Source organism: Accipiter gentilis, unplaced genomic scaffold (assembly GCF_929443795.1).
Source record: "Accipiter gentilis unplaced genomic scaffold, bAccGen1.1, whole genome shotgun sequence".
Classification (NCBI taxonomy): domain Eukaryota; kingdom Metazoa; phylum Chordata; class Aves; order Accipitriformes; family Accipitridae; genus Astur; species Astur gentilis.
In genome coordinates this window covers 445,001-462,500 of record NW_026060797.1, presented here as the reverse complement: position 1 = coordinate 462,500, position 17,500 = coordinate 445,001, and positions in this window count along the sequence as shown.

Genomic DNA, 17,500 nt, shown 5'->3' with positions numbered 1-17,500 from the left:
ACCAGCAACAGCTTTCAGGGCTGCCACCTTCCATGTGGGACAAGGAGCCGGACGTTTGCCTTTTCGGAAATAGGCTCTGCCGAGGACGAGAGCCATGAGATGTTCCTCCTCTGGGCAAGCCCGGGTCCCAGATCCTGTCGTACCTGTGAATAGGCTGCAGGGGGACGGTGAAGACCAGCAACAGCTTTCAGGGCTGCCACCTTCCGTGTGGGACAAGGAGCCGGACGTGTGCCTTCTCGGAAACAGGCTCTGCCGAGGAAGAGAGCCATGAGATGTTCCTCCTCTGGCCAAGCCCGGGTCCTGAATCCTGTTGTGCCTGTGAATAGGCTGCAGGGGGACGGTGAAGACCAGCAACAGCTTTCAGGGCTGCCACCTTCCGTGTGGGACAAGGAGCCGGACGTGTGCCTTTCCGTAATCAGGATCTGCCGAGGACGAGAGCCATGAGATGTTCCTCCTCTGGGCAAGCCCGGGTCCCAGATCCCGTTGTGCCTGTGAATAGGCTGCAGGGGGACGGTGAAGACCAGCAACAGCTTTCCGGCCTGCCACCTTCCGTGTGGGACAAGGAGCTGGACGTGTGACTTTTAAGAAATAGGCTCTGCCGAGGACGAGAGCCATGATATGTTCCTCCTCTGGGCAAGCCCGGGTCCTGAATCCTGTTGTACGTGTGAATAGGCTGCAGGGGGACGGTGAAGACCAGCAACAGCTTTCAGGGCTGCCACCTTCCGTGTGGGACAAGGAGCCGGACGTGTGCCTTTTCGGAAAGAGGCCCTGCCGAGGACGAGAGCCATGAGATGTTCCTCCTCTGGGCAAGCCCGGGTTCCAGATCCTGTTGTGCCTGTGAATAGGCTGCAGGGGGACGGTGAAGACCAGCAACAGCTTTCAGGGCTGCCACCTTCCGTGTGGGACAAGGAGCCGGACGTGTGCCTTTTCGAAAAGAGGCCCTGCCGAGGACGAGAGCCATGAGATGTTCCTCCTCTGGGCAAGCCCGGGTCCCAGATCCTGTTGTGCCTGTGAATAGCCTGCAGGGGCACGGTGAAGACCAGCAACATCTTTCAGGGCTGCCACCTTCCGTGTGGGACAAGGAGCCGGACGTGTGCCTTTTCGGAATCAGGCCCTGCCGAGGTCGAGAGCCATGAGATGTTCCTCCTCTGGGCAAGCCCGGGTCCCAGATCCTGTTGTGCCTGTGAATAGGCTGCAGGGGGACGGTGAAGACCAGCAACAGCTTTCAGGGCTGCCACCTTCCGTGTGGGACAAGGAGCCGGACGTGTGCCTTTCCGGAATCAGGCTCTGCCGAGGACGAGAGCATTGAGATGTTCCTCCTCTGGACAAGCCCGGGTCCCAGATCCTGTTGTGCCTGTGAATACGCTGCAGGGGGACGGTGAAGACCAGCAACATCCTTCAGGGGTGCCAACTTCCATGTGGGACAAGGAGCCGGACGTGTGCCTTTTCGGAAACAGGCCCTGTCGAGGACGAGAGCCATGAGATGTTCCTCCTCTGGGCAAGCCCGGGTCCCAGATCCTGTTGTGCCTGTGAATAGGCTGCAGGGGGACGGTGAAGACCAGCAACAGCTTTCAGGGCTGCCACCTTCCGTGTGGGACAAGGAGCCGGACGTGTGCCTTTCCGAAATCAGGCTCTGCCGAAGACGAGAGCCATGAGATGTTCCTCCTCTGGGCAAGCCCGGGTCCCAGATCCTGTTGTACCTGTGAATAGGCTGCAGGGGGACGGTGAAGACCAGCTACAGATTTCAGAGCTGCCACCTTCCGTGTGGGACAAGGAGCCGGACGTGTGCCTTTTCGGAAAGAGGCTCTGCCGAGGACGAGAGCCATGAGATGTTCCTCCTCTGGGCAAGCCCGGGTCCTGAATCCTGTTGTACCTGTGAATAGGCTGCAGGGGGACGGTGAAGACCAGCAACATCTTTCAGGGCTGCCACCTTCCGTGTGGGACAAGGAGCCGGACGTGTGCCTTTCCGGAATCAGGCTCTGCCGAGGACGAGAGCCATGAGATGTTCCTCCTCTGGGCAAGCCCGGGTCCCAGATCCTGTTGTGCCTGTGAATAGGCTGCAGGGGGACGGTGAAGACCAGCAACAGCTTTCAGGGCTGCCACCTTCCGTGTGGGACAAGGAGCCGGACGTGTGCCTTTTCGAAAAGAGGCCCTTCCGAGGACGAGAGCCATGAGATGTTCCTCCTCTGGGCAAGCCCGGGTCCCAGATCCTGTTGTGCCTGTGAATAGCCTGCAGGGGCACGGTGAAGACCAGCAACATCTTTCAGGGCTGCCACATTCCGTGTGGGACAAGGAGCCGGACGTGTGCCTTTTCGGAATCGGGCTCTGCCGAGGAAGAGAGCCATGAGATGTTCCTCCTCTGGGCGTGCCCGGGTCCTGAATCCTGTTGTGCCTGTGAATAGGCTGCAGGGGGACGGTGAAGACCAGCAACAGCTTTCAGGGCTGCCAACTTCCGTGTGGGACAAGGAGCCGGACGTGTGCCTTTTCTGAAACAGGCCCTGTCGAGGACGAGAGCCATGAGATGTTCCTCCTCTGGGCAAGCCCGGGTCCCAGATCCTGTTGTGCCTGTGAATAGGCTGCAGGGGGACGGTGAAGACCAGCAACAGCTTTCAGGGCTGCCACCTTCCGTGTGGGACAAGGAGCCGGACGTGTGCCTTTCCGGAATCAGGCTCTGCCGAGGACGAGAGCATTGAGATGTTCCTCCTCTGGACAAGCCCGGGTCCCAGATCCTGTTGTGCCTGTGAATACGCTGCAGGGGGACGGTGAAGACCAGCAACATCCTTCAGGGGTGCCAACTTCCATGTGGGACAAGGAGCCGGACGTGTGCCTTTTCGGAAACAGGCCCTGTCGAGGACGAGAGCCATGAGATGTTCCTCCTCTGGGCAAGCCCGGGTCCCAGATCCTGTTGTGCCTGTGAATAGGCTGCAGGGGGACGGTGAAGACCAGCAACAGCTTTCAGGGCTGCCACCTTCCGTGTGGGACAAGGAGCCGGACGTGTGCCTTTCCGAAATCAGGCTCTGCCGAAGACGAGAGCCATGAGATGTTCCTCCTCTGGGCAAGCCCGGGTCCCAGATCCTGTTGTACCTGTGAATAGGCTGCAGGGGGACGGTGAAGACCAGCTACAGATTTCAGAGCTGCCACCTTCCGTGTGGGACAAGGAGCCGGACGTGTGCCTTTTCGGAAAGAGACTCTGCCGAGGACGAGAGCCATGAGGTGTTCCTCCTCTGGGCAAGCCCGGGTCCCAGATCCTGTTGTGCCTGTGAATAGCCTGCAGGGGGACGGTGAAGACCAGCAACATCTTTCAGGGCTGCCACATTCCGTGTGGGACAAGGAGCCGGACGTGTTCCTTTTCGGAATCGGGCTCTGCCGAGGAAGAGAGCCATGAGATGTTCCTCCTCTGGGCGTGCCCGGGTCCTGAATCCTGTTGTGCCTGTGAATAGGCTGCAGGGGGACGGTGAAGACCAGCAACAGCTTTCAGGGCTGCCACCTTCCGTGTGGGACAAGGAGCCGGACGTGTGCCTTTCCGGAATCAGGCTCTGCCGAGGACGAGAGCCATGAGATGTTCCTCCTCTGGGCAAGCCCGGGTCCCAGATCCTGTTGTGCCTGTGAATAGGCTGCAGGGGGACGGTGAAGACCAGCAACAGCTTTCAGGGCTGCCACCTTCCGTGTGGGACAAGGAGCCGGACGTGTGCCTTTTCGAAAAGAGGCCCTTCCGAGGACGAGAGCCATGAGATGTTCCTCCTCTGGGCAAGCCCGGGTCCCAGATCCTGTTGTGCCTGTGAATAGCCTGCAGGGGCACGGTGAAGACCAGCAACATCTTTCAGGGCTGCCACATTCCGTGTGGGACAAGGAGCCGGATGTGTGCCTTTTCGGAATCGGGCTCTGCCGAGGAAGAGAGCCATTAGATGTTCCTCCTCTGGGCGTGCCCGGGTCCTGAATCCTGTTGTGCCTGTGAATAGGCTGCAGGGGGACGGTGAAGACCAGCAACAGCTTTCAGGGCTGCCAACTTCCGTGTGGGACAAGGAGCCGGACGTGTGCCTTTCCGGAATCAGGCTCTGCCGAGGACGAGAGCCATGAGATGTTCCTCCTCTGGGCAAGCCCGGGTCCCAGATCCTGTTGTGCCTGTGAATAGGCTGCAGGGGGACGGTGAAGACCAGCAACATCCTTCAGGGGTGCCAACTTCCATGTGGGACAAGGAGCCGGACGTGTGCCTTTTCGGAAACAGGCCCTGTCGAGGACGAGAGCCATGAGATGTTCCTCCTCTGGGCAAGCCCGGGTCCCAGATCCTGTTGTGCCTGTGAATAGGCTGCAGGGGGACGGTGAAGACCAGCAACAGCTTTCAGGGCTGCCACCTTCCGTGTGGGACAAGGAGCCGGATGTGTGCCTTTCCGAAATCAGGCTCTGCCGAAGTCGAGAGCCATGAGATGTTCCTCCTCTGGGCAAGCCCGGGTCCCAGATCCTGTTGTACCTGTGAATAGGCTGCAGGGGGACGGTGAAGACCAGCTACAGATTTCAGAGCTGCCACCTTCCGTGTGGGACAAGGAGCCGGACGTGTGCCTTTTCGGAAAGAGGCTCTGCCGAGGATGAGAGCCATGAGATGTTCCTCCTCTGGGCAAGCCCTGGTCCTGAATCCTGTTGTACCTGTGAATAGGCTGCAGGGGGACGGTGAAGACCAGCAACAGCTTTCAGGGCTGCCACCTTCCGTGTGGGACAAGGAGCCGGACGTGTGCCTTTCCAGAATCAGGCTCTGCCGAGGACGAGAGCCATGAGATGTTCCTCCTCTGGACAAGCCCGGGTCCCAGATCCTGTTGTGCCTGTGAATAGGCTGCAGGGGGACGGTGAAGACCAGCAACAGCTTTCAGGGCTGCCACCTTCCGTGTGGGACAAGGAGCCGGACGTGTGCCTTTCCGGAATCAGGCTCTGCCGAGGACGAGAGCATTGAGATGTTCCTCCTCTGGACAAGCCCGGGTTCCAAATCCTGTTGTGCCTGTGAATACGCTGCAGGGGGACGGTGAAGACCAGCAACATCCTTCAGGGGTGCCAACTTCCATGTGGGACAAGGAGCCGGACGTGTGCCTTTTCGGTATCGGGCTCTGCCGAGGACGAGAGCCATGAGATGTTCCTCCTCTGGGCGTGCCCGGGTCCTGAATCCTGTTGTGCCTGTGAATAGGCTGCAGGGGGACGGTGAAGACCAGCAACAGCTTTCAGGGCTGCCACCTTCCGTGTGGGACAAGGAGCCGGACGTGTGCCTTTCCGGAATCAGGCTCTGCCGAGGACGAGAGCCATGAGATGTTCCTCCTCTGGGCAAGCCCGGGTCCCAGATCCTGTTGTGCCTGTGAATAGGCTGCAGGGGGACGGTGAAGACCAGCAACAGCTTTCAGGGCTGCCACCTTCCGTGTGGGACAAGGAGCCGGACGTGTGCCTTTTCGAAAAGAGGCCCTGCCGAGGACGAGAGCCATGAGATGTTCCTCCTCTGGGCAAGCCCGGGTCCCAGATCCTGTTGTGCCTGTGAATAGCCTGCAGGGGCACGGTGAAGACCAGCAACATCTTTCAGGGCTGCCACATTCCGTGTGGGACAAGGAGCCGGATGTGTGCCTTTTCGGAATCGGGCTCTGCCGAGGAAGAGAGCCATGAGATGTTCCTCCTCTGGGCGTGCCCGGGTCCTGAATCCTGTTGTGCCTGTGAATAGGCTGCAGGGGGACGGTGAAGACCAGCAACAGCTTTCAGGGCTGCCAACTTCCGTGTGGGACAAGGAGCCGGACGTGTGCCTTTCCGGAATCAGGCTCTGCCGAGGACGAGAGCCATGAGATGTTCCTCCTCTGGGCAAGCCCGGGTCCCAGATCCTGTTGTGCCTGTGAATAGGCTGCAGGGGGACGGTGAAGACCAGCAACATCCTTCAGGGGTGCCAACTTCCATGTGGGACAAGGAGCCGGACGTGTGCCTTTTCGGAAACAGGCCCTGTCGAGGACGAGAGCCATGAGATGTTCCTCCTCTGGGCAAGCCCGGGTCCCAGATCCTGTTGTGCCTGTGAATAGGCTGCAGGGGGACGGTGAAGACCAGCAACAGCTTTCAGGGCTGCCACCTTCCGTGTGGGACAAGGAGCCGGACGTGTGCCTTTCCGAAATCAGGCTCTGCCGAAGACGAGAGCCATGAGATGTTCCTCCTCTGGGCAAGCCCGGGTCCCAGATCCTGTTGTACCTGTGAATAGGCTGCAGGGGGACGGTGAAGACCAGCTACAGATTTCAGAGCTGCCACCTTCCGTGTGGGACAAGGAGCCGGACGTGTGCCTTTTCGGAAAGAGGCTCTGCCGAGGACGAGAGCCATGAGATGTTCCTCCTCTGGGCAAGCCCGGGTCCTGAATCCTGTTGTACCTGTGAATAGGCTGCAGGGGGACGGTGAAGACCAGCAACATCTTTCAGGGCTGCCACCTTCCGTGTGGGACAAGGAGCCGGACGTGTGCCTTTCCGGAATCAGGCTCTGCCGAGGACGAGAGCCATGAGATGTTCCTCCTCTGGGCAAGCCCGGGTCCCAGATCCTGTTGTGCCTGTGAATAGGCTGCAGGGGGACGGTGAAGACCAGCAACAGCTTTCAGGGCTGCCACCTTCCGTGTGGGACAAGGAGCCGGACGTGTGCCTTTTCGAAAAGAGGCCCTTCCGAGGACGAGAGCCATGAGATGTTCCTCCTCTGGGCAAGCCCGGGTCCCAGATCCTGTTGTGCCTGTGAATAGCCTGCAGGGGCACGGTGAAGACCAGCAACATCTTTCAGGGCTGCCACATTCCGTGTGGGACAAGGAGCCGGATGTGTGCCTTTTCGGAATCGGGCTCTGCCGAGGAAGAGAGCCATGAGATGTTCCTCCTCTGGGCGTGCCCGGGTCCTGAATCCTGTTGTGCCTGTGAATAGGCTGCAGGGGGACGGTGAAGACCAGCAACAGCTTTCAGGGCTGCCAACTTCCGTGTGGGACAAGGAGCCGGACGTGTGCCTTTTCGGAAACAGGCCCTGTCGAGGACGAGAGCCATGAGATGTTCCTCCTCTGGGCAAGCCCGGGTCCCAGATCCTGTTGTGCCTGTGAATAGGCTGCAGGGGGACGGTGAAGACCAGCAACAGCTTTCAGGGCTGCCACCTTCCGTGTGGGACAAGGAGCCGGACGTGTGCCTTTCCGGAATCAGGCTCTGCCGAGGACGAGAGCATTGAGATGTTCCTCCTCTGGACAAGCCCGGGTCCCAGATCCTGTTGTGCCTGTGAATACGCTGCAGGGGGACGGTGAAGACCAGCAACATCCTTCAGGGGTGCCAACTTCCATGTGGGACAAGGAGCCGGACGTGTGCCTTTTCGGAAACAGGCCCTGTCGAGGACGAGAGCCATGAGATGTTCCTCCTCTGGGCAAGCCCGGGTCCCAGATCCTGTTGTGCCTGTGAATAGGCTGCAGGGGGACGGTGAAGACCAGCAACAGCTTTCAGGGCTGCCACCTTCCGTGTGGGACAAGGAGCCGGACGTGTGCCTTTCCGAAATCAGGCTCTGCCGAAGACGAGAGCCATGAGATGTTCCTCCTCTGGGCAAGCCCGGGTCCCAGATCCTGTTGTACCTGTGAATAGGCTGCAGGGGGACGGTGAAGACCAGCTACAGATTTCAGAGCTGCCACCTTCCGTGTGGGACAAGGAGCCGGACGTGTGCCTTTTCGGAAAGAGACTCTGCCGAGGACGAGAGCCATGAGGTGTTCCTCCTCTGGGCAAGCCCGGGTCCCAGATCCTGTTGTGCCTGTGAATAGCCTGCAGGGGGACGGTGAAGACCAGCAACATCTTTCAGGGCTGCCACATTCCGTGTGGGACAAGGAGCCGGACGTGTTCCTTTTCGGAATCGGGCTCTGCCGAGGAAGAGAGCCATGAGATGTTCCTCCTCTGGGCGTGCCCGGGTCCTGAATCCTGTTGTGCCTGTGAATAGGCTGCAGGGGGACGGTGAAGACCAGCAACAGCTTTCAGGGCTGCCACCTTCCGTGTGGGACAAGGAGCCGGACGTGTGCCTTTCCGGAATCAGGCTCTGCCGAGGACGAGAGCCATGAGATGTTCCTCCTCTGGGCAAGCCCGGGTCCCAGATCCTGTTGTGCCTGTGAATAGGCTGCAGGGGGACGGTGAAGACCAGCAACAGCTTTCAGGGCTGCCACCTTCCGTGTGGGACAAGGAGCCGGACGTGTGCCTTTTCGAAAAGAGGCCCTTCCGAGGACGAGAGCCATGAGATGTTCCTCCTCTGGGCAAGCCCGGGTCCCAGATCCTGTTGTGCCTGTGAATAGCCTGCAGGGGCACGGTGAAGACCAGCAACATCTTTCAGGGCTGCCACATTCCGTGTGGGACAAGGAGCCGGATGTGTGCCTTTTCGGAATCGGGCTCTGCCGAGGAAGAGAGCCATTAGATGTTCCTCCTCTGGGCGTGCCCGGGTCCTGAATCCTGTTGTGCCTGTGAATAGGCTGCAGGGGGACGGTGAAGACCAGCAACAGCTTTCAGGGCTGCCAACTTCCGTGTGGGACAAGGAGCCGGACGTGTGCCTTTCCGGAATCAGGCTCTGCCGAGGACGAGAGCCATGAGATGTTCCTCCTCTGGGCAAGCCCGGGTCCCAGATCCTGTTGTGCCTGTGAATAGGCTGCAGGGGGACGGTGAAGACCAGCAACATCCTTCAGGGGTGCCAACTTCCATGTGGGACAAGGAGCCGGACGTGTGCCTTTTCGGAAACAGGCCCTGTCGAGGACGAGAGCCATGAGATGTTCCTCCTCTGGGCAAGCCCGGGTCCCAGATCCTGTTGTGCCTGTGAATAGGCTGCAGGGGGACGGTGAAGACCAGCAACAGCTTTCAGGGCTGCCACCTTCCGTGTGGGACAAGGAGCCGGATGTGTGCCTTTCCGAAATCAGGCTCTGCCGAAGTCGAGAGCCATGAGATGTTCCTCCTCTGGGCAAGCCCGGGTCCCAGATCCTGTTGTACCTGTGAATAGGCTGCAGGGGGACGGTGAAGACCAGCTACAGATTTCAGAGCTGCCACCTTCCGTGTGGGACAAGGAGCCGGACGTGTGCCTTTTCGGAAAGAGGCTCTGCCGAGGATGAGAGCCATGAGATGTTCCTCCTCTGGGCAAGCCCTGGTCCTGAATCCTGTTGTACCTGTGAATAGGCTGCAGGGGGACGGTGAAGACCAGCAACAGCTTTCAGGGCTGCCACCTTCCGTGTGGGACAAGGAGCCGGACGTGTGCCTTTCCAGAATCAGGCTCTGCCGAGGACGAGAGCCATGAGATGTTCCTCCTCTGGACAAGCCCGGGTCCCAGATCCTGTTGTGCCTGTGAATAGGCTGCAGGGGGACGGTGAAGACCAGCAACAGCTTTCAGGGCTGCCACCTTCCGTGTGGGACAAGGAGCCGGACGTGTGCCTTTCCGGAATCAGGCTCTGCCGAGGACGAGAGCATTGAGATGTTCCTCCTCTGGACAAGCCCGGGTTCCAAATCCTGTTGTGCCTGTGAATACGCTGCAGGGGGACGGTGAAGACCAGCAACATCCTTCAGGGGTGCCAACTTCCATGTGGGACAAGGAGCCGGACGTGTGCCTTTTCGGAATCGGGCTCTGCCGAGTAAGAGAGCCATGAGATGTTCCTCCTCTGGGCGTGCCCGGGTCCTGAATCCTGTTGTGCCTGTGAATAGGCTGCAGGGGGACGGTGAAGACCAGCAACAGCTTTCAGGGCTGCCACCTTCCGTGTGGGACAAGGAGCCGGACATGTGCCTTTCCGGAATCAGGCTCTGCCGAGGACGAGAGCCATGAGATGTTCCTCCTCTGGGCAAGCCCGGGTCCCAGATCCTGTTGTGCCTGTGAATAGGCTGCAGGGGGACGGTGAAGACCAGCAACAGCTTTCAGGGCTGCCACCTTCCGTGTGGGACAAGGAGCCGGACGTGTGCCTTTTCGAAAAGAGGCCCTGCCGAGGACGAGAGCCATGAGATGTTCCTCCTCTGGGCAAGCCCGGGTCCCAGATCCTGTTGTGCCTGTGAATAGCCTGCAGGGGCACGGTGAAGACCAGCAACATCTTTCAGGGCTGCCACATTCCGTGTGGGACAAGGAGCCGGATGTGTGCCTTTTCGGAATCGGGCTCTGCCGAGGAAGAGAGCCATGAGATGTTCCTCCTCTGGGCGTGCCCGGGTCCTGAATCCTGTTGTGCCTGTGAATAGGCTGCAGGGGGACGGTGAAGACCAGCAACAGCTTTCAGGGCTGCCAACTTCCGTGTGGGACAAGGAGCCGGACGTGTGCCTTTCCGGAATCAGGCTCTGCCGAGGACGAGAGCCATGAGATGTTCCTCCTCTGGGCAAGCCCGGGTCCCAGATCCTGTTGTGCCTGTGAATAGGCTGCAGGGGGACGGTGAAGACCAGCAACATCCTTCAGGGGTGCCAACTTCCATGTGGGACAAGGAGCCGGACGTGTGCCTTTTCGGAAACAGGCCCTGTCGAGGACGAGAGCCATGAGATGTTCCTCCTCTGGGCAAGCCCGGGTCCCAGATCCTGTTGTGCCTGTGAATAGGCTGCAGGGGGACGGTGAAGACCAGCAACAGCTTTCAGGGCTGCCACCTTCCGTGTGGGACAAGGAGCCGGACGTGTGCCTTTCCGAAATCAGGCTCTGCCGAAGTCGAGAGCCATGAGATGTTCCTCCTCTGGGCAAGCCCGGGTCCCAGATCCTGTTGTACCTGTGAATAGGCTGCAGGGGGACGGTGAAGACCAGCTACAGATTTCAGAGCTGCCACCTTCCGTATGGGACAAGGAGCCGGACGTGTGCCTTTTCGGAAAGAGGCTCTGCCGAGGATGAGAGCCATGAGATGTTCCTCCTCTGGGCAAGCCCTGGTCCTGAATCCTGTTGTACCTGTGAATAGGCTGCAGGGGGACGGTGAAGACCAGCAACAGCTTTCAGGGCTGCCACCTTCCGTGTGGGACAAGGAGCCGGACGTGTGCCTTTCCAGAATCAGGCTCTGCCGAGGACGAGAGCCATGAGATGTTCCTCCTCTGGACAAGCCCGGGTCCCAGATCCTGTTGTGCCTGTGAATAGGCTGCAGGGGGACGGTGAAGACCAGCAACAGCTTTCAGGGCTGCCACCTTCCGTGTGGGACAAGGAGCCGGACGTGTGCCTTTTCGGAATCAGGCCCTGCCGAGGACGAGAGCCATGAGATGTTCCTCCTCTGGGCAAGCCCGGGTCCCAGATCCTGTTGTGCCTGTGAATAGGCTGCAGGGGGACGGTGAAGACCAGCAACAGCTTTCAGGGCTGCCACCTTCCATTTGGGACAAGGAGCCGGACGTGTGCCTTTCCGGAATCAGGCTCTGCCGAGGACGAGAGCCATGAGATGTTCCTCCTCTGGACAAGCGCGGGTCCCAGATCCTGTTGTGCCTGTGAATAGGCTGCAGGGGGACGGTGAAGACCAGCAACATCCTTCAGGGGTGCCAACTTCCATGTGGGACAAGGAGCCGGACGTGTGCCTTTTCGGAAACAGGCCCTGTCGAGGACGAGAGCCATGAGATGTTCCTCCTCTGGGCAAGCCCGGGTCCCAGATCCTGTTGTGCCTGTGAATAGGCTGCAGGGGGACGGTGAAGACCAGCAACAGCTTTCAGGGCTGCCCCCTTCCGTGTGGGACAAGGAGCCGGACGTGTGCCTTTCCGAAATCAGGCTATGCCGAAGTCGAGAGCCATGAGATGTTCCTCCTCTGGGCAAGCCCGGGTCCCAGATCCTGTTGTACCTGTGAATAGGCTGCAGGGGGACGGTGAAGACCAGCTACAGATTTCAGATCTGCCACCTTCCGTGTGGGACAAGGAGCCGGACGTGTGCCTTTTCGGAAAGAGGCTCTGCCGAGGATGAGAGCCATGAGATGTTCCTCCTCTGGGCAAGCCCGGGTCCTGAATCCTGTTGTACCTGTGAATAGGCTGCAGGGGGATGGTGAAGACCAGCAACAGCTTTCAGGGCTGCCACCTTCCGTGTGGGACAAGGAGCCGGACGTGTGCCTTTTCGAAAAGAGGCCCTGCCGAGGACGAGAGCCATGAGATGTTCCTCCTCTGGGCAAGCCCGGGTCCCAGATCCTGTTGTGCCTGTGAATAGCCTGCAGGGGCACGGTGAAGACCAGCAACAGCTTTCAGGGCTGCCACCTTCCGTGTGGGACAAGGAGCCGGACGTGTGCCTTTCCGGAATCAGGCTCTGCCGAGGACGAGAGCCATGAGATGTTCCTCCTCTGGACAAGCCCGGGTCCCAGATCCTGTTGTGCCTGTGAATAGGCTGCAGGGGGACGGTGAAGACCAGCAACATCCTTCAGGGGTGCCAACTTCCATGTGGGACAAGGAGCCGGACGTGTGCCTTTTCGGAAACAGGCCCTGTCGAGGACGAGAGCCATGAGATGTTCCTCCTCTGGGCAAGCCCGGGTCCCAGATCCTGTTGTGCCTGTGAATAGGCTGCAGGGGGACGGTGAAGACCAGCAACAGCTTTCAGGGCTGCCCCCTTCCGTGTGGGACAAGGAGCCGGACGTGTGCCTTTCCGAAATCAGGCTCTGCCGAAGTCGAGAGCCATGAGATGTTCCTCCTCTGGGCAAGCCCGGGTCCCAGATCCTGTTGTACCTGTGAATAGGCTGCAGGGGGACGGTGAAGACCAGCTACAGATTTCAGATCTGCCACCTTCCGTGTGGGACAAGGAGCCGGACGTGTGCCTTTTCGGAAAGAGGCTCTGCCGAGGATGAGAGCCATGAGATGTTCCTCCTCTGGGCAAGCCCGGGTCCTGAATCCTGTTGTACCTGTGAATAGGCTGCAGGGGGATGGTGAAGACCAGCAACAGCTTTCAGGGCTGCCACCTTCCGTGTGGGACAAGGAGCCGGACGTGTGCCTTTTCGAAAAGAGGCCCTGCCGAGGACGAGAGCCATGAGATGTTCCTCCTCTGGGCAAGCCCGGGTCCCAGATCCTGTTGTGCCTGTGAATAGCCTGCAGGGGCACGGTGAAGACCAGCAACATCTTTCAGGGCTGCCACCTTCCGTGTGGGACAAGGAGCCGGACGTGTGCCTTTTCGGAAATAGGCTCTGCCGAGGACGAGAGCCATGAGATGTTCCTCCTCTGGCCAAGCCCGGGTCCCAGATCCTGTCGTAGCTGTAAATAGGCTGCAGGGGGACGGTGAAGACCAGCAACAGCTTTCAGGGCTGCCACCTTCCGTGTGGGACAAGGAGCCGGACGTGTGCCTTTTCGGAATCAGGCCCTGCCGAGGACGAGAGCCATGAGATGTTCCTCCTCTGGGCAAGCCCGGGTCCCAGATCCTGTTGTGCCTGTGAATAGGCTGCAGGGGGACGGTGAAGACCAGCAACAGCTTTCAGGGCTGCCACCTTCCGTGTGGGACAAGGAGCCGGACGTGTGCCTTTCCGGAATCAGGCTCTGCCGAGGACGAGAGCATTGAGATGTTCCTCCTCTGGACAAGCCCGGGTCCCAGATCCTGTTGTGCCTGTGAATACGCTGCAGGGGGACGGTGAAGACCAGCAACATCCTTCAGGTGTGCCAACTTCCATGTGGGACAAGGAGCCGGACGTGTGCCTTTTCGGAAACAGGCCCTGTCGAGGACGAGAGCCATGAGATGTTCCTCCTCTGGGCAAGCCCGGGTCCCAGATCCTGTTGTGCCTGTGAATAGGCTGCAGGGGGACGGTGAAGACCAGCAACAGCTTTCAGGGCTGCCACCTTCCGTGTGGGACAAGGAGCCGGACGTGTGCCTTTCCGAAATCAGGCTCTGCCGAAGACGAGAGCCATGAGATGTTCCTCCTCTGGGCAAGCCCGGGTCCCAGATCCTGTTGTACCTGTGAATAGGCTGCAGGGGGACGGTGAAGACCAGCTACAGATTTCAGAGCTGCCACCTTCCGTGTGGGACAAGGAGCCGGACGTGTGCCTTTTCGGAAAGAGGCTCTGCCGAGGACGAGAGCCATGAGATGTTCCTCCTCTGGGCAAGCCCGGGTCCTGAATCCTGTTGTACCTGTGAATAGGCTGCAGGGGGACGGTGAAGACCAGCAACATCTTTCAGGGCTGCCACCTTCCGTGTGGGACAAGGAGCCGGACGTGTGCCTTTCCGGAATGAGGCTCTGCCGAGGACGAGAGCCATGAGATGTTCCTCCTCTGGGCAAGCCCGGGTCCCAGATCCTGTTGTGCCTGTGAATAGGCTGCAGGGGGACGGTGAAGACCAGCAACAGCTTTCAGGGCTGCCACCTTCCGTGTGGGACAAGGAGCCGGACGTGTGCCTTTTCGAAAAGAGGCCCTTCCGAGGACGAGAGCCATGAGATGTTCCTCCTCTGGGCAAGCCCGGGTCCCAGATCCTGTTGTGCCTGTGAATAGCCTGCAGGGGCACGGTGAAGACCAGCAACATCTTTCAGGGCTGCCACATTCCGTGTGGGACAAGGAGCCGGATGTGTGCCTTTTCGGAATCGGGCTCTGCCGAGGAAGAGAGCCATGAGATGTTCCTCCTCTGGGCGTGCCCGGGTCCTGAATCCTGTTGTGCCTGTGAATAGGCTGCAGGGGGACGGTGAAGACCAGCAACAGCTTTCAGGGCTGCCAACTTCCGTGTGGGACAAGGAGCCGGACGTGTGCCTTTCCGGAATCAGGCTCTGCCGAGGACGAGAGCCATGAGATGTTCCTCCTCTGGGCAAGCCCGGGTCCCAGATCCTGTTGTGCCTGTGAATAGGCTGCAGGGGGACGGTGAAGACCAGCAACATCCTTCAGGGGTGCCAACTTCCATGTGGGACAAGGAGCCGGACGTGTGCCTTTTCTGAAACAGGCCCTGTCGAGGACGAGAGCCATGAGATGTTCCTCCTCTGGGCAAGCCCGGGTCCCAGATCCTGTTGTGCCTGTGAATAGGCTGCAGGGGGACGGTGAAGACCAGCAACAGCTTTCAGGGCTGCCACCTTCCGTGTGGGACAAGGAGCCGGACGTGTGCCTTTCCGGAATCAGGCTCTGCCGAGGACGAGAGCATTGAGATGTTCCTCCTCTGGACAAGCCCGGGTCCCAGATCCTGTTGTGCCTGTGAATACGCTGCAGGGGGACGGTGAAGACCAGCAACATCCTTCAGGGGTGCCAACTTCCATGTGGGACAAGGAGCCGGACGTGTGCCTTTTCGGAAACAGGCCCTGTCGAGGACGAGAGCCATGAGATGTTCCTCCTCTGGGCAAGCCCGGGTCCCAGATCCTGTTGTGCCTGTGAATAGGCTGCAGGGGGACGGTGAAGACCAGCAACAGCTTTCAGGGCTGCCACCTTCCGTGTGGGACAAGGAGCCGGACGTGTGCCTTTCCGAAATCAGGCTCTGCCGAAGACGAGAGCCATGAGATGTTCCTCCTCTGGGCAAGCCCGGGTCCCAGATCCTGTTGTACCTGTGAATAGGCTGCAGGGGGACGGTGAAGACCAGCTACAGATTTCAGAGCTGCCACCTTCCGTGTGGGACAAGGAGCCGGACGTGTGCCTTTTCGGAAAGAGGCTCTGCCGAGGACGAGAGCCATGAGATGTTCCTCCTCTGGGCAAGCCCGGGTCCCAGATCCTGTTGTGCCTGTGAATAGCCTGCAGGGGGACGGTGAAGACCAGCAACATCTTTCAGGGCTGCCACATTCCGTGTGGGACAAGGAGCCGGACGTGTGCCTTTTCGGAATCGGGCTCTGCCGAGGAAGAGAGCCATGAGATGTTCCTCCTCTGGGCGTGCCCGGGTCCTGAATCCTGTTGTGCCTGTGAATAGGCTGCAGGGGGACGGTGAAGACCAGCAACAGCTTTCAGGGCTGCCACCTTCCGTGTGGGACAAGGAGCCGGACGTGTGCCTTTCCGGAATCAGGCTCTGCCGAGGACGAGAGCCATGAGATGTTCCTCCTCTGGGCAAGCCCGGGTCCCAGATCCTGTTGTGCCTGTGAATAGGCTGCAGGGGGACGGTGAAGACCAGCAACAGCTTTCAGGGCTGCCACCTTCCGTGTGGGACAAGGAGCCGGACGTGTGCCTTTTCGAAAAGAGGCCCTTCCGAGGACGAGAGCCATGAGATGTTCCTCCTCTGGGCAAGCCCGGGTCCCAGATCCTGTTGTGCCTGTGAATAGCCTGCAGGGGCACGGTGAAGACCAGCAACATATTTCAGGGCTGCCACCTTCCGTGTGGGACAAGGAGCCGGATGTGTGCCTTTTCGGAATCGGGCTCTGCCGAGGAAGAGAGCCATGAGATGTTCCTCCTCTGGGCGTGCCCGGGTCCTGAATCCTGTTGTGCCTGTGAATAGGCTGCAGGGGGACGGTGAAGACCAGCAACAGCTTTCAGGGCTGCCAACTTCCGTGTGGGACAAGGAGCCGGACGTGTGCCTTTCCGGAATCAGGCTCTGCCGAGGACGAGAGCCATGAGATGTTCCTCCTCTGGGCAAGCCCGGGTCCCAGATCCTGTTGTGCCTGTGAATAGGCTGCAGGGGGACGGTGAAGACCAGCAACATCCTTCAGGGGTGCCAACTTCCATGTGGGACAAGGAGCCGGACGTGTGCCTTTTCGGAAACAGGCCCTGTCGAGGACGAGAGCCATGAGATGTTCCTCCTCTGGGCAAGCCCGGGTCCCAGATCCTGTTGTGCCTGTGAATAGGCTGCAGGGGGACGGTGAAGACCAGCAACAGCTTTCAGGGCTGCCACCTTCCGTGTGGGACAAGGAGCCGGACGTGTGCCTTTCCGAAATCAGGCTCTGCCGAAGTCGAGAGCCATGAGATGTTCCTCCTCTGGGCAAGCCCGGGTCCCAGATCCTGTTGTACCTGTGAATAGGCTGCAGGGGGACGGTGAAGACCAGCTACAGATTTCAGAGCTGCCACCTTCCGTGTGGGACAAGGAGCCGGACGTGTGCCTTTTCGGAAAGAGGCTCTGCCGAGGATGAGAGCCATGAGATGTTCCTCCTCTGGGCAAGCCCTGGTCCTGAATCCTGTTGTACCTGTGAATAGGCTGCAGGGGGACGGTGAAGACCAGCAACAGCTTTCAGGGCTGCCACCTTCCGTGTGGGACAAGGAGCCGGACGTGTGCCTTTCCGGAATCAGGCTCTGCCGAGGACGAGAGCCATGAGATGTTCCTCCTCTGGACAAGCCCGGGTCCCAGATCCTGTTGTGCCTGTGAATAGGCTGCAGGGGGACGGTGAAGACCAGCAACATCTTTCAGGGCTGCCACATTCCGTGTGGGACAAGGAGCCGGACGTGTGCCTTTTCGGAATCAGGCCCTGCCGAGGACGAGAGCCATGAGATGTTCCTCCTCTGGGCAAGCCCGGGTCCCAGATCCTGTTGTGCCTGTGAATAGGCTGCAGGGGGACGGTGAAGACCAGCAACAGCTTTCAGGGCTGCCACCTTCCGTGTGGGACAAGGAGCCGGACGTGTGCCTTTCCGGAATCAGGCTCTGCCGAGGACGAGAGCCATGAGATGTTCCTCCTCTGGACAAGCCCGGGTCCCAGATCCTGTTGTGCCTGTGAATAGGCTGCAGGGGGACGGTGAAGACCAGCAACATCCTTCAGGGGTGCCAA